Below are 15,919 nucleotides of genomic sequence, written 5' to 3'. Positions count from 1 at the left end.
CCCCACTATCACAGTTACTTCACTGAACTGCGGTCCATAGAATTTTGGTGTTGTGTTTACCTGTGCTCCCCAGTAGCCTGTACACTTCTTCAAAGCAAAAACCCTCTCTGCAGCTGTCGTAGAGCTGGACACATTTTTGCTTAATAAACAAAAAATATCACAATGACATTGAATTAGCACATACTATAAGTAGGTCCTCAGTTGGATACTTTACAAATACTGTGTATAAACCCTTGAGCAAGCCTCCAAGGGAAGTATAAAGAATTATACTTTCCATTTTACTGATAAGAAAGTTGAGTTTGGGAAGAGTAGAGTAACGTCTCAAATCCCCTAGCCAGGACTTTGGCACAGCTGACAATGAATCCTCAGTCTGACTGCTCCCAGGTTCATGTTTTTGAGTATCAGGTGCTACCATTCCAGTGGACACTCCAGAAGGGCTTACAGAGCCACACACGTACTCACCAAAGAGAGTGATCCATCCAAAAAGAGGCAGGAGTGGAGGGTACAAAGTGTGCCACACATTCTGGAAGTCTTCCTGGAGGTGGTGGTTCCTGAGCTAGCGCTCAAAATCATCATTGTCATCTGGAGAAGGAGCCTAAAGAAGGCAGGAAGTGAAGTTAGGTATTGGTGTGAGGGTGAGGTTGTCAGGAGTGACGGATTGGCCGCACCTCTGGGTTTACTGCTGGAATCGCGGTGGTTGGCCCAATGCAGAGCTAAAGGCAGCAGCCCTGCCACTGTCAGCTTCGCCACTCCCCAGCCCACTGAGCTTAACTCAAACCAGGCACAGGCTGTCAGTGCCTGGAGGGACCATCTTCCCCCGTCCCTCTGTGTGCATACAGACACACACACACACACACACACACCAACAACAACCCATGACAGCTGGGGAGAGGAGAAACTAGAGCTCCATGGTCAACAGCCTCTGGCCAGCAGAGATAACATTTGGGACCTGATTTAAGTCACCCATGTGTCAACAATTCTTGCTGATGGACATGTTCAGTGAACCTCCTAGGCTTGTCTTTATCAAGCGGCCTCCAGCCATGGCTCAGAATTATGGGTCAGTGTTGGAGCGAGGAGCCACGGACAGGGAAGAGCCTGTCAGGAAGGTGTGTGAACACGACAGGTCCCGCGGCCAGAGCGACGGCACATTATTTCTCAGTTTGTTTACGTAGCCACAGTTCATTCCCTGGTGTATCCTAGAAAAAAAAAATCTGCTAGAGCACTGATTCCCAAGCCTATTATAGGAGCTAAACACAAATAAGTAACTCAGTTATGCGGGGGAGCCCCTCGGACCCATCCTTTTGCCAAAACGAACTCTTCACGGTCGAGTGGCGCTCCCCCCAGCTTCCCTAAGATTAGTTTGAGCTGCACTGGAATATTTATTGAGGAGACCTTTCATTATAAAGCAGCCAAGTACCAGTTACCTGAAATATATGCAAGTTTTTAAAGTCTACATTCAAGGTTTAAAACCTTTTTGCTTATGAAAAATGTCCTACCTGGCCTCTCTCTGTCTCATTTGGGAGATTAAACAGTAGCTATATAGTTGAACTGCAATTCGCTTGGCTCTGAAGAAGCTATTATCATTGAAATTCAAGACCCTTGATCTAAGGTGTCTTGGAGAACTACAGTCTGCTATATACTATACATTAGCGTGCAGAGCACAATGCAGAATTAGGCCTTGTAAAGAGTTGCCGGAGAAAGCCTTGTATGAAACAAAATATAGTTGTCATAACAACCGATCTACACGGACCGTATGTCACCCAGAAGTCTGAGGTGTGCGTTCCCAATCAAGGGAACAGCTGGAATAGTCGAGAATACAGCAAGTAGGGGATTTTCTTCTGCTATGAAAATGGATTTTTTCCTCTTGAGTGAACATTGCAGGAATATAGCTGAGGTAGATAGCCTCATTCTGGGAGAAACAAGGACAGTGGAAACCGAAAGGAATATTCCAGCAGGGAGAGGACCAGGATGGGAAGAACCCAAGAGAGATGAGGTCTTTGCAAAAGCAGAGAGCAGAATTTGTAAGGCCATTTCACACCAAATGGCAGTAAGAAACTTCTAAGCAGAAAGAAAAAAAGAAAGAAAAAGGAAACAGAGGCTTCATCAGAAACGTTCGCCACAGGAAGCAGCATCCTGCGCGCTGAAGATATCACAAGGTTTTTCCTAAGGCTCTTGTCCCCTTTGCAGATAGCTATGATGCTATTTAGATCTAGTTGTAAACCAAGCTACTATTCTCTCAATACCAATTGTGTGCTCAAATATATGCCAGTCACCAGAGGGGTGCTTTTCAGCTGACCATCTGCAATGGAATCACCGAAGGCCCTTCCACAGACCTGCTTAATCAAAATTCCCAGGCCAAGCCTGGAATATGAGCATCCCACGTGATTCTCAGGTACACTAAAGTTCGAATCGTACCTGCCGTATTGAACAACAAACCCACTAGGAGGCCATGCTCCCTGCCATCACGAAGCACGAATTCAGGTAATGCCTGAGAGCCTTGTAGCACAATAGGACAATAAAGCTCATCACAGCTCAGAAGTCCTCCAGGAAATTTTCCTTGATCTCACCTTCTGCCTCCAGGCAAAGGTCCGTTACATTCTGTTTATAACTATCAGTTGCCACTGTGTGTTTTCTGCTAGTTATTTATTTATCTCCTCTCCTACAACTTAAGTTTCTTGAGGACAGGAGTCACGTCTGATTCACTGGTCTGATTCATGAATGCTTAAACAGAGGACGCATGAATGGAGAAGAGAGGTGGGGAGGAGCTACAAGAGCACAGTAATTAGAAGTGTTTCATCAGCGTAGGAAAGTGTTGATGCAAAAACAAGATTTCATTGAATACTAGGAGAGAAAGGGGGGTAGGTGGCTGTGGGATAACAGCATAGCAAAGTGACAGAAGCCAAGGAAAAGCATCACGTGTAAAAGCCTAAGAGCATGGAATTCTGAAAGAAATATTAACGTGAAAAAATCATTCCAGTGAAACAGTCTATTTTAAAATTGTATTGAAAATACAACATACTTAGGAGTGAAGTCCACAAACATGTGCAAGACTTATATACTGAAAGCTGCAAAAACATTGCTAAGAGAAATTAAAGAAACCTTAAGCGATTGGAAAGACCATACTGTCAGCCTGGATTGGAAGACTTAATGTTGTTAAGATGCGATTCTCCTCAAAGTAATATACAGGCCCGAAGCACTCCCAGAGGGGCTCCAGGCAGCCTCCTGAAAGTTGAAAAAAGAAAACTGACTACAAATTTTATTTGAAAATGCAAAGGACCAAGATTAACAAAACACCCTTGAATAAAAGCTTGAGGATCTGTTCAATCTAACCTCAAGACTTATTATAAAGGCATAGTAATGGGCCGGCACCGCGGCTCAATAGGCTAATCCTCTGCCTGCGGCGCCAGCACACCGGGTTCTAGTCCCGGTCGGGGTGCCGGATTCAGTCCCGGTTGCCCCTCTTCCAGGCCAGCTCTCTGCTGTGGCCCGGGAGTGCAGTGGAGGATGGCCCAAGTCCTTGGGCCCTGCACCTGCATGGGAGACCAGGAGAAGCACCTGGCTCCTGGCTTCAGATCAGCTCGATGCGCCGGCCGCAGTGCGCCAGCTGCGGCGGCCATTGGAGGGTGAACCAACGGCAAAAGGAAGACCTTTCTCTCTGTCTCTCTCTCACTGTCCACTCTGCCTGTCAAAAAAATAATAATAATAAAAATAAATAAATAAATAAAGGCATAGTAATGAAGAAAATGTGCCTTCTGTTAAAGAATGGATAGAGTGGCTGGCACTGTGGCAGAGAGGGTTAAGATGCTGTGACAGCAAGCATCCCACACAGGAGTGCCAGTTCAAGTCCTGGCCCTGCTCCCCATCCAGCTCCCTGTTAATGCACCTGTGAGAGCAGCAAAGGTTGGTCCAAGTGCTTGGGCCCTTCCACCCACATGGGAGACCCAGATGGAGTTCTGGTCTGCTGGCTTCCTACAGGACCAGCCCTGGCCGTTGCAGCTATGTTGGGAGTGAATCAGTGGATGAAGATCTTCCTCTCTCTTTCTCTCTTTCACTTTACCTTTCAAATAAATAAGTCATTTTTAAAAGAATAAACAAATATATCATTGGAACATAAAGAGTCCAAAAATAGACCCATACATACACAAAATCAACAGATTGTTGACTAGGCTACCAAAGCATTTCAGTGGGAAAAGGAAAATTTTTTTCAAAAAATTGTTACAACTAGATAGCATATAGAAAAATAAAACAACCCATGAATGCTACCTCACACTATACAAAAATTCAAAATAAATTCAAGTAAATCTCAGGTTGAATAAATCTAATTCAAAATAAATCTCAGTTTGAAGACAAAAACATAATGCTTCTAGGAGAAAATGACCTTGGTAAAGACACAAAATGCACTAACTTTATATAAACGAAAAAACTTACCTATCGGATCTCATCAAAATAAAAGCCATATTGTTATAAAAAACGATTGTTAAGAAAATAATCAGCCAAACTAAAGCCTTGGAAAAACAATCACATAGTATCTGACTATGGAAGTATTTTCTACAACTCAATTATAAAGAACAAATTACCCAGCTTTTTAAAACAGCAAAAAGTATGGACACACGTGTCTTAAATGAGGATATACAAATGTCCAACGGGCAAATAAAAAAAATCTCAGCATTATAGGTCATCGAGGAAGCAAAAATCAAAACTACAATGAGACAGCACTATGCACCCACTAAAGTGGTGATAAATGCAGGAAAGATTGACATCTCCCAGTGGCAAAGAGGGTATGGAGCAACCAGAACCTTCATATGTTGATAGTGGAATTGTAAGTGATACAGATATTTTTTTTTTTTTTTTTTTTGACAGGCAGAGTGGACAGTGAGAGAGAGAGACAGAGAGAGAAAGGTCTTCCTTTGCCGCTGGTTCACCCTCCAATGGCCGCCGCTGCAGCCGGCGCACCGCGCTGATCCTGGCAGGAGCCAGGAGCCAGGTGCTTTTCCTGGTCTCCCATGGGGTGCAGGGCCCAAGCACCTGGGCCATCCTCCACTGCACTCCCTGGCCATAGCAGAGAGCTGGCCTGGAAGAGGGGCAACCGGGACAGAATCCGGCGCCCCAACCGGGACTAGAACCCAGTGTGCCGGCGCCGCAAGGTGGAGGATTAGCCTATTGAGCCACGGCGCCGGCTGGATACAGATATTTTTTTTAAAACCGTTTGAGAGTTTCTTAAATTTTAAAGAAAATTAAGCACTTTTGAAAAGATTTTATGTATTTATTTGAGAGGCAGAGTTACAGACAAGGACAGAGAGAAAGGTCTTCCATCTGTTGGTACATTTCCCCAATGGCCGCAACAATCAGAGCTGCGCCGATCCGAAGCCATGAGCCAGGGGCTTCTTCCGGGTCTCCCACATGAGTGCAAGGGCCCAAGGACTTGGGCCATCTTCTACTGCTTTCCCAGGCCATCGCAGAGAGCTGAACTGGAAGAGGAGCTGCAGAGACACAAACCAGCACTTATATGGGTTACTGGCGCCACAGGCAGGGCTTTAGCCTAATACACCACAGCACCGGCCCCAAAATTAAGCATTTTAAGATCCAGAAATTCTACAATGAGGTACTTATCCAAGAGAAATGAAAAAAAAAAAAGTCCACAAAAATCCTTATAAACAGGTGTTCCTAGAAACACCATTGATAATAACCCCAAACTAGAAACAGCTATATATCCATCAAAAAGAGTACGGACAACTGTGGTAAATTATTGAGAAGCTAGCATTGTGGTACAATGGATTAAGCTGAAGTCTGCAATGCCAGCATCCCAAATGAGTTCTGACCCAGTTCCCTGTTAAGGTGCTTGGGGAGGCAGCAGAAGATGACTCAAGCGCTTGGGCCCCTGATCCCCAGATGGAGTTCTGGGTTTATGGTTTTGGCCTGGCCCAGCCTTGGCCCTTGCACCCATTCAGGGAGTGACCCAGCAAATGGAAGATCTCTCTAACTCTCCTCCTCTGTGACTCTTTCAAATAAGTAAAATAAATATTTTTTAAAAATGATATAATAGGGGCGGCACTGTGGCATAGCGGGTAAAGCTGTTGTCTGCAGTGCCAGCATCTGATATGGCTACCGGTTCAAATTCCAGCTGCTCCACTTCCAATCCAGCTCTCTGCTATGGCCTGGGAAAGCAGTAGAAGATGGCCCAAGTCCTTGGGCCCCTACACCCTCATGGGAGACCTGGAGGAAGCTCCTGGCTCCTGGCTTCATGTCAGTGCAGCTCCGGCTCTTGCAGCCAACTGGAGAGTGAACCAGCAGATAGAAGACCTCTCTCTCAGGCCAGCGCCACACCTCAATAGGCTAATCCTCCGCCTGCGGCACTGGCACCCTGGGATCTAGTCCTGGTTGGGGCGCCGGATTCTGCCCCGGTTGCTCCTCTTCCAGGCCAGCTCTCTGCTGTGGCCAGGGAGTGCAGTGGAGGATGGCCCAAGTCTTTGGGCCCTGCACCCTTATGGAGACCAGGAGAAGCACCTGGCTCCTGGCTTTGGATCAGTGTGGTGCACCAGCCGCAGCAGCCATTGTGAACCAACGGAAAAGGAAGACCTTTCTCTCTGTCTGTCTCTCACTGTCCACTCTGCCTGTCAATAAAATAAAATAAAAAAAAGACCTCTCTCTCTCTCTACCTCTGCCTCTCTGTAACTGCCTTTAAAATAAATAAATCTTTTAAAAAAAGATATAATGGACTACTTCTCAATAGGAAGAAAAGGAAATTGCTAATACATGCTATCAACATGGATAAATCTTTAAAATACTATGTAGAGGCCAGCGCCGCGGCTCACTAGGCTAATCCTCCACCTTGTGGTGCCGGCACACTGGATTCTAGTCCCGGTCGGGGTGCCAGATTCTGTCCCCATTGCCCCTCTTCCAGGCCAGCTCTCTGCTGTGGCCAGGGAGTGCAGTGGAGGATGGCCCAAGTCCTTGGGCCCTGCACCCCATGGGAGACCAGGAGAAGTACCTGGCTCCTGCCATCGGATTAGCGCGAACCAACGGCAAAAAGAAGACCTTTCTCTGTCTCTCTCTCTCTCACTGTCCACTCTGCCTGTCAAAAAAAAAAAAAAAACTATGTAGAATGAAAGAAGCTAGACACAAGAAGTACCTACTGTGTGATTCCATTTATGCAAACACATACAACTGGCAAAACAGTCTTCGGTAAAAGGAATGCGATGAGGGTATTTCTGGAAGGAAGGGCCTGGGGAAGGGCACAGAGGGCTTCCTCAGGGAACAGCCTTGCTGTTTGTCTCTAAATGAGCATGAGCTACACAAGTACATGCGTTTATCAAGACCGCACAGTGAAGATCTGAGCATTTCCCTGTTTATAAATTATATCTCAACTTTTTAAGTCCACAATGTCTGCATTGTTTTGCAAGGTAAGCTATTCTGTAGTAGGAAACAGCCCCTCAGTCTTAGTAGCTTACCACCACTGTTTATTTTTTGATCGCAGTAGCCTGCGGGCCTGGGTAACTCTCCAAGAAGCCTCTCCTCCTGCTGCGACTTAGCGATCCAGGCTCCTTCAAGGCTGTGTCTCTGCGCCTCCTCATGAAGTCTCCTCCAGGCTCCTGGACAGAGGAAGGTAGACTGGTGAATCATGCAGTTCTGACCATCCAGACAGGGCACAAATTACCTCCTCTCACATCCTATTGGCCAAGACCAGTCACATGGTCCTGGCTGGAAAACCTAGACCCCCATGTGCTAATGCAAGAAAGCAAAACCAGATATTAGTGAATACTGAACGCCAACCACAGTCTCTACCCTCAGGATCTTTCCATTTTAGCAAAACCAGAAAACTGTCTACCTCTCCATAGGCTGATTATCACAGCTCCACCCCGGTGCCCCGCACCTGGTCTCAGGAAACGAGGTGCCCTTCGCCCACCGAGAGACGAAATCTGTGATTCACTCCTTTCCCTTCTTCGACGATGACTAAGCTAATACCTTGCAGTAGACAGAAATAAAGGATTCTTGTAAATGTACCTGGGAAAAATGCAACAAAATACTAGATCTGTGACGCTAACCGAAGAAGTCAGAGCAGATGTATGGCCAGGTTCAGCAGAAAGGAGACACGTGGGTCACTGAGGTAGCTCCAAGGAACAAAGAATGACAAGTGACTGACACACCAATCTGGTCCAAAATAAGCTAAGATTGGGGATAACGGCCAAGCAGGACTAGCTGCTGTGCAGAAATGAGGCATTATGAAAGGAAAGCAGGTTTAATCTGGTCCAGAGTGACAATTCTCTGCTTGTCAAAAATCTTTATATCCCTAAGACTTTCTGATTTTTGTAGGTGACCTGGAGAAAACCTACTGTATCACACACAGAAAAAAAAAAGGGGGGGAAAACAAGCCTGCTTTGAAATTACCTTTTCTGTTTGAAATTTGTGCCAAAAGGTCTTTATCAGTATAACAATTAGAGGAGGAAAAACAGGTTTAGCAAATCAAATTGTTGCGCTGTCAAGGACTTTATTTTTAAAATGTCTGGAAAATGCTGTTGATTAATTTTGGCTGGAAGTTGAAAAGAAAAACAGGACTGTTTTCTACCCAACACGTGGAATTTTCTGATATTATAAGCACCTTTAAAGTTCACTTATCCTGAACAGTCAGAAATTAGATTGTGTAACTGCTCCCACAAATTGCTCAAAGGTTACCTCTCGTCCAGGAGACAGGCACTGAGGCTGCATAATCACCGAAGCCGATGCAGAGAGGGAACACACGGAATATTAATATCCCCCCAGAATTTCCGTCCTCTTGGGAAGAGAGATACAGCTTGATTGCCGGATGGGTTAAGAATGTATAGCACACAAACATATCATCAGTGCTGTTGATCTAGTGCCTGCCTCCACTTATTCCAGAAAATTGGAGCAGAGTGATTGCAGGGTGCCAGAGAAACGCTGTCAGCTGTGAACCTGGTGATTGACGTGGCTCGTTTCAGCGTGTTCAACCAAAAACAATCTGAGGTGGCCGAGCCTACCTTTTTCATCTTTGGGCGCCATAATTGGCACACCCCATTGAGGTCTTGACTGATGTTCCAGTCAAGATTATTTCTGTTCTAAGGGAAAGAGAACCCAATTTAAGTTGGCTTGTGAGGAAAAAAGAGAATTTATATACAGGCATAGAGCTTCCGGGATCCAAGCCCTCAGATGATTTGCAAGGAATAGTTCTCCAAATCTTGACTCTGCTCTCTTCTGTACATGTAACTTTCAGTCCGTTGTGAGATCAAGATGGCACCAGCAATCCCAAGTCTACCTCCTTACAATTTCAGGTCTGATAGACAAGCACGTCTACTTTTCAGTTGATCCTTTTGACAGTTCCTGATTCACACACTTTTTCTACCAGCATTTCCATCATGGTATAATGAAACAATTACTGTGACCAAGACGTAAAATTACACGGATTGCCTAGTTTAGACTCACATGGCAGCCAATCATCTACGACTGTTGCTATGTGAAGCTCTGATCAGCCCAGCCAGAGTCGCATGTTCCACCTCTGATCTGAGCGCAGTCCCACCTGAATTATGTGATCCAAGCATGTGGGAGAGAAATGTCCCCACGATAAAATTCTAGGTACTCAGAAAGAGAAGCAAAACTGAACTCTGGGCAGACACAACACACACACATACAAATCCATATCCACTATAACCAAAGCTATCAGTATACTATAATATTATATAATAAAATACCTTCACAGTACATACCTAATTCAGAAAATTGGTATCTTCTGAGGGTTGGAAGGAACATCAGAGATCATTAAATCAATTCCCAGTTCTGAGAGGTGGCGGCCAAATCTTAACTTGGCTTGGAGGGAAAGGGAATACGTGGCTTCTTTGGTAGAGCCTGAAAGATTCTAGAGTTTTTAAAAAATTAGCTGAATTAAATAAGGAGAGAAAATATTTATAGAGCTTCTTGGTTCAATTAAAGAAGTTTCTCCTACCCTCTGAAGGTTTTAAAAAATATATTTAGGTCAGTTCCAGCTCAAGTAATGGTACCATAGCTTCCAACTAACCCCTCTGCCAATACAAGGTATAAAGGCTGAATAAAATATTTAAAACAATTGTTTGAGGCACTGGAGAACAAGCGATGGAAATCAGGATAATCTGGAGGAGGTGTCACTCTTCATCAGAAGGCAGCAAACCCAGGGAGATTTCTATTACCTGTTACCTGGTTTTCTCAAGGTTCCTTCTAAGTTGGAAGAGCACAGGGAGCAGAACTCAGGGAGAAAGTGGTGATCTTAGTGGGGTAGAGTCAGAGGTGGGAGTTCGGAGTTCCCAGAACAGCTGAAAATTGAGGGGAGGGGAGAATCTTCAGAATGAGGGAGCCACAAAAGGTGGACTCTGCATAGCTGTGGGTGGTTGCCCTCAGTTTTAGGGTGACTCCTAACTTCCACACCCGCATGGCAATGCTCCCAGAAACCAAGCAGATTCCAACAGTGGACAGTCCAGCTCCAGGAGACAGAGTCTGACTTTCAAATCCCACCAAGCAGGAAGTGTTTGTTCAATACCTTGAGTTATCCATTAAAACCTAAGAAGGACCACACCTTAAAAACAAAGATTATATACTGGGGCTGGTGCTGTGGCGTATCGGGTAAAGCCGCCTTCTGCAGTGCCAGCATCCCATATGGGCACTGGTTTGAGTCCCGGCTGCTCTACTTCTGATCCAGCTCTCTGCTATGGCCTGGGAGACCAGTAGACGACGGTCTAATTCCTTGGGCCCCTGTACCCACATGGGAGACCTGGAAGAAACTCCAGACTCCTAGCTTTGGATAAGCTCAGCTCTGGCCATTGCGGTCATTTGGGGAGTGAATCAACAGAATGAGAGACCTCTCTCTCTGGCTTGACCTCTCTCTGTAACTCTTTAAAATAAATGAAATAAATCTTAAATAAATAAATAAAAGGCACTCCAGCTGCCTTTCTTCCCTCTCCCCCGTGTGTGGACGTAGTGAAAGATAGCCACTCAGGAACCAGAGAATAGGCCCTCACCAGATACTAAATTTGCCAGTACCTTGTCCTTGAACTTCCAGCCCCAGAACTGTGAATAATAAATTTTTCTTGTTTATGATACCCAGTTAATAGTATTTTATTATAAAAGCTTGAAGGGACTTGAGAGCCAATTGAACAATGCAAAACAAAAAAAATAAATAAATAAACTAGAAGACAAACTGATAGAAATGATCCACAGCCTAAAGCTACTGAAGACCAGAGAGAAGTAAAAAGATTCTTTAAAAAAAAAAAAAAATACAACTGTCGGGGCCCATGCTGTGGCATAGTAGGTTAAGCATCTGCCCGTGGCACCAGAATTCCATCTGGGTGCCTGTTTGAGTCCCAGCTGCTTCACTTCTGATCCAGCTCCCTGCTAATGCTCCTGGGAAATCAGCTGAAGATGGTTTAAGTGCTTGGGCCCCTGCAGCCACATGGGAGACCCAAAAGAAGCTCCTGCCTCCTAGCTTTGCATTGGCCCAGCTCAGGACTTTGTGGCCATCTGGGGAGTGAAGCAGCAGATGGACCTCTCTCTGTCTATGCCTCTCTCTGTAACTCTGCCTCTCAAATAAATAAAAAAATCTTTTTTAAAAAGTGTCTCAGCTCACTTGGCTAATCCTCTGCCTGCAGCGCCGGCACACAGGGTTCTAGTCCCGGTTGGGGTGCCGGTTCTGTCCCGGTTGCTCCTCTTCCAGTCCAGCTCTCTGCTGTGGTCCGGGAAGGCAGTGGAGGATGGCCCAAGTCCTTGGGCCCTGCACCCGCATGGGAGACCGGGAGGAAGCACCTGGCTCCTGGCTTTGGATCAACGCAGTGCGCAGGCTGTGTCGGCCATTTGGGGGGGGGGGGGGGGTGAATCAACGGAAAAAGGAAGACCTTTCTCTCTCTTTCTCTCTCTCTCTCTCTCTCTTTCTCACTAACTCTGTCAGTCAAAAAAAAAAAAAAAAAAGTGCCTCAATAAGCAATGTGACAATTTAAGTGATCTGGAGTTCATAAGGCAAGGATAGAGAAAAATGATGGACAACAAGAATAGTAAATAAAAACAATAGCTGGATTTTTATTTTATTTTTAAGATTGATTTGAAAGGCAGAGAGAGAGAGAGAGAGAATCTTCTGAATTTGGACAAGACCCACTAAAATTTACACTGAAATGTGGCCCTTTAAAGTTCCCTAGAAATGCTATCCAAGAGGGTTCTTGCCGGTGATAAGCAGTGGATAAGCGGCGGATAGCAGCTCCAGGTGCTTGCTGCACGTGGCTGTGGCCTGCTCTCTGAGTGGTGTGGACGCTACTCCAGTTTCCAGACTTTCCCCTCTCTCCTACCTGAACTAAAGCCTTCCCTTTCCTAGATACGTCTTGCACTAAATAAAAGCTTAAAATGCACCATGCTGCCTCGTTTATCTGTGCCGGTATTTAGAATTCTTCTCTAAATATTAGGCAAGAACCCTCTTGGGCTTATTAATATCAGGGATTTAGTAATAAGTCCGTGGTGAAATCGTAAGGCACCCCAAATTCCGGTAGCGCATGTGGCACCGCAGATAGCATTTCTAGGGAACTTTAAGGGGCCATATTTCAGTGTAAATTTTAGGGGGTCTTGTCCAATTTCACTTCCATCTGCTGGTTCATTTCCCAAATGCCCAAAACAGCTGGGACTGGGCTAGGCAAAAGCCAGGAGCCTGGAACTCTGTCCATGTCTCCGACATGGGTAGCAGGGATCTAAGTACTTGGGCCATCATTCTCTGCCTTCCCAGGCACATTAGCAGAAAGCTGAACAGGAAGCTAAGGATCCAGGACTCAAACCAACTCTGTGGGTGTCCCAAGCAGTGTTTAACCCACTGCACAATTGAGCCCACCCTAGCAGCTAAATTTTATTTATTTTTTATTTGAAAAAGAGAGATCAACAGAGAGACAAGACAGCTCCCACCACTACTTCACTCAAATGCCACAGCAGCTGGGGAGCTCAAGCCCAGATGTAGAAACTCAATCCAGGTCTCCCACGTGAGAGGAGGAACCCGACTGCTTGCACCATCAGTGCTGTCTCAGTGGGTCTGCACTAGCGGGAACCTGAAACCAGGAGCTGAAGCCGGGAGTGGAACCCAGAGAAACCAAGTCAGAAAGCTGCCCACCACTCTCACCTGTTGCAAATTAACCAGTGCCAGTATGGTCAAAAATGCTGATTTCTATCCCAGTTCCTGCCCTCTCTGAACTCCCACCTCGGGGGAAGAGCTGCTGGTAACTGCTAATGAGAAGGAGGGCTTCATTGAAACACTGGGGAACATTGAGTTAACTGTGAATAGCCTTGGGGCCAGCACTGTGGACACCGGTTCAAGTCCTAGCTGCTCCACTTCCAATCCAGCTCTCTGCTATGGCCCGGGAAAACAGTGGAAGATGGCCCAAGTGCTTGCATCCCTGCACCCACGTGGGAGACCCATAAGAAGATCCTGGCTCCTGGCTTTGGTTCGGCCTAGCTCTGGCCATTGCAGCCGTTTTGGAAGTGAACCAGCAGATGGAAGACCTCTCTTTCTCTGTCTCTTTCTCTCTGTGACTCTGCCTTTAAAATAAAATAAATAAGTCTTTTAAAAAAAAGTGAAAAGCCTTCTTCACTCTTGGCCTCTCTGGAGACTTTAAAATGACAGTGGCCACAATGAATCTCTGTGAGAAGTTTCCAGCTAGCGGCATGCTCTTGACTTATGTTCTTGACAGAACACATTGGGGGAAACATCTCTTTGGACGGCGTTTCCCCAAGTACACACTATAAGAAATATGCCTGGAGATCGCTAAGATACAGGATCCCAAGGCACCAATCACAGAAGAGGACCAGAGTGGCAAAGGCTGACACCAGGATGATTTCGGAGACAGGGTCTCACCAAACAGGTTCCCAAATGGGGCATTGGAAGAGTAGCGTCTGAGCAGACATTTGTAAAACTTGCCCCAAAGCCCAGACATCTGAAACTGTACCCCAGAGCTAGACAGCTACCTGTCATCTGATATTACTACGGTGTAAAGAGCCAAGGGGTCAGGAGAGGGAGACAAGCAAACCACCCACAGGACACAGACCAGGCAGGCTCTGTCAAGCCAGGTAAGAGGGTTGAGCTTAATGGTTACTTTGCTGCATTGATTTCCTTAAGGGCTAAAAACTTTCATTCATGGATTCTTGCATATATTTACTCCACCAACATTCAGTAATCGCCTGTGAGACACCCAGCTCCAGAGAGGGGGCGGAATCCGGGGAGAATTCAGGGGAGACTGGAAACCCATCACAGGCTGGAACCCGTGAGTTCCACAGATGGGCACAGCTCCCGTGCAGCCCAGCCTGGGATCCACCACAACCACATCGCTGTGCCATCTTGCTCCTATGCCCCGGGAGTGGGCAGAAAGAGGCCCAGACACCCTCAGGCCAGAGATGGAAAGATGAGGGCACCAAAGTATGTCACACCAGCTCGAGCAAAATTAATGACATGGCTCATTGTCACTGAGGGGATGACCTATGGAAATAATTGAAAGGAGACTCGCCTGAGAGGGGAGAGTCCCAGGAAGGCAGAAGTGAAAACAGAGCTGGAAGATAAATAATACTGGCAGCCACAACCTCTAACGACCTCAGCCCAGCAACGTGGAGATGACAGAGACTCACAGAAGAAAAGGCAAGTGATTTATGGAGCACAAGCCAGAGGGTCTGGGTGGATGGCAGAGAGGCGAGTCGTAAGCCAGGGCAGATGATCTGTCAAGACAGGATACTGTCTTAAAAAAAAAAAAACAACACACACACACACACACACAAATATCGGCAAAGAATGAGTGGCGGCAGGCAACAGAGCTCTCTCCCGTCCACCCAGGTGAGCGCGCACAGACTGCACTTGACGCCAGCCATGGCATCTCCATCAGCTCCCTAATGAGCCTGGGGGTCAGGCAAGCTGAGGACAGCAGGACCAGTGCAAGTGAGGCCTCCATCAGGCTCCTCGGCCACGCGGAGCCAAAATGCCGAGCACAGGGAGACAGGCAGCCTTTGGTTTTGTTTCTGTCCACACGGTAGCCTGCAAGGTGAGGAGCACTTCCGCCTGCCTCCTTGTCTGTGCCTGTGAAATGGGACGCTAGAACCCCACTCCAACAAGGGGGTGTGGGGTGCCTCTATTCGGCCTTGGCAGTCATGTGGGAGGTGTCCCTGGGGCCGTAGGGGTCGTGACCTCCAATCCCATCTTGGACTCACACCCTTCTGTAACTAGAGGAGCTTCCGGAGTGTTTTCACTGTGAGCTCTGGAATTAGATAGCCAGGTTGACGAGTGTAGCTGGGTCACTACATCTGCGGGACTCGGGGCGAGTTAATCTCCAGACATCAGTTTTCTGATCTGCACCATAGAGCTGTGGCTGGAGTGTACTGGCTCCTGCTCGCCTGCTCTGCGGCCAGCAGGGCTCACAAGCCTTCTTCATCCTGCTTCTCTCTGTGCCTAACTTTTGTTCCTGTGACCAATTCATGGCTGGCCTTCCCATGTCGATTCCAAAGAGAAAATCGGAAGGAGAGCTATCGCTGTCCTCATCGCTGCATAGGTAGGTCCCAGGCCTTCCCCGACCCCATCCCCGGTCACCCCTGCAGGAGATGCTGGGCTGTGGGTGCTGCAGCAGAGTGGAGCATGCCCCAGGCAGCCTGCGTGGCAGTTGGCCCGTGATTGTCCATCTTCTCTCTGGAGTTTCCCTGATGCTTCCGCAACACAGCTGGGATGGACCACAGACTCAACCCTCCCCATAGATTTCATCCTAAAACATTTGCTTTGCCAGTAAGGCCTGAACAGTCAAGATGACTGCTCTCAGCTCCAAGTTAGCTCCTGGCCTGGATTTTGTGCTCTCTCACTATAAGCTTTCTTTCTTTTTAAATGTATTTTATTTTTAAATGTATTTATTATATATTTTATTTATCTTCATTTACTTGAAAGAGTGAC

At 46.6% G+C, this 15,919-nt stretch overlaps 1 long non-coding RNA gene across 2 annotated transcripts; it reads right to left on the bottom strand.

Moving 5' to 3' along the window:
- Positions 1–462: 462 nt before the first annotated feature.
- Positions 463–11,250, bottom strand: LOC103352339 (uncharacterized). Of its 2 annotated transcripts, none has more exons than XR_016224499.1 (4): positions 10,173–10,296; positions 9,717–9,865; positions 7,449–7,589; positions 463–595 (listed from the first exon to the last, which is right to left on the bottom strand). It is a non-coding gene; the product is annotated as an uncharacterized LOC103352339 (long non-coding RNA). The 2 variants fall into 2 exon arrangements; XR_519813.5 differs by lacking the exon at positions 463–595 and adding an exon at positions 5,243–5,480 and having other exon boundaries at positions 10,173–11,250.
- Between the last annotated feature and the right edge of the window lie 4,669 nt (positions 11,251–15,919).

Source organism: Oryctolagus cuniculus, chromosome 18, assembly GCF_051225735.1.
Source record: "Oryctolagus cuniculus isolate XC-2025 breed Fujian yellow rabbit chromosome 18, ASM5122573v1, whole genome shotgun sequence".
Lineage (NCBI taxonomy): Eukaryota > Metazoa > Chordata > Mammalia > Lagomorpha > Leporidae > Oryctolagus > Oryctolagus cuniculus.
This window is presented reverse-complemented; position numbering and strand designations above follow the sequence as displayed.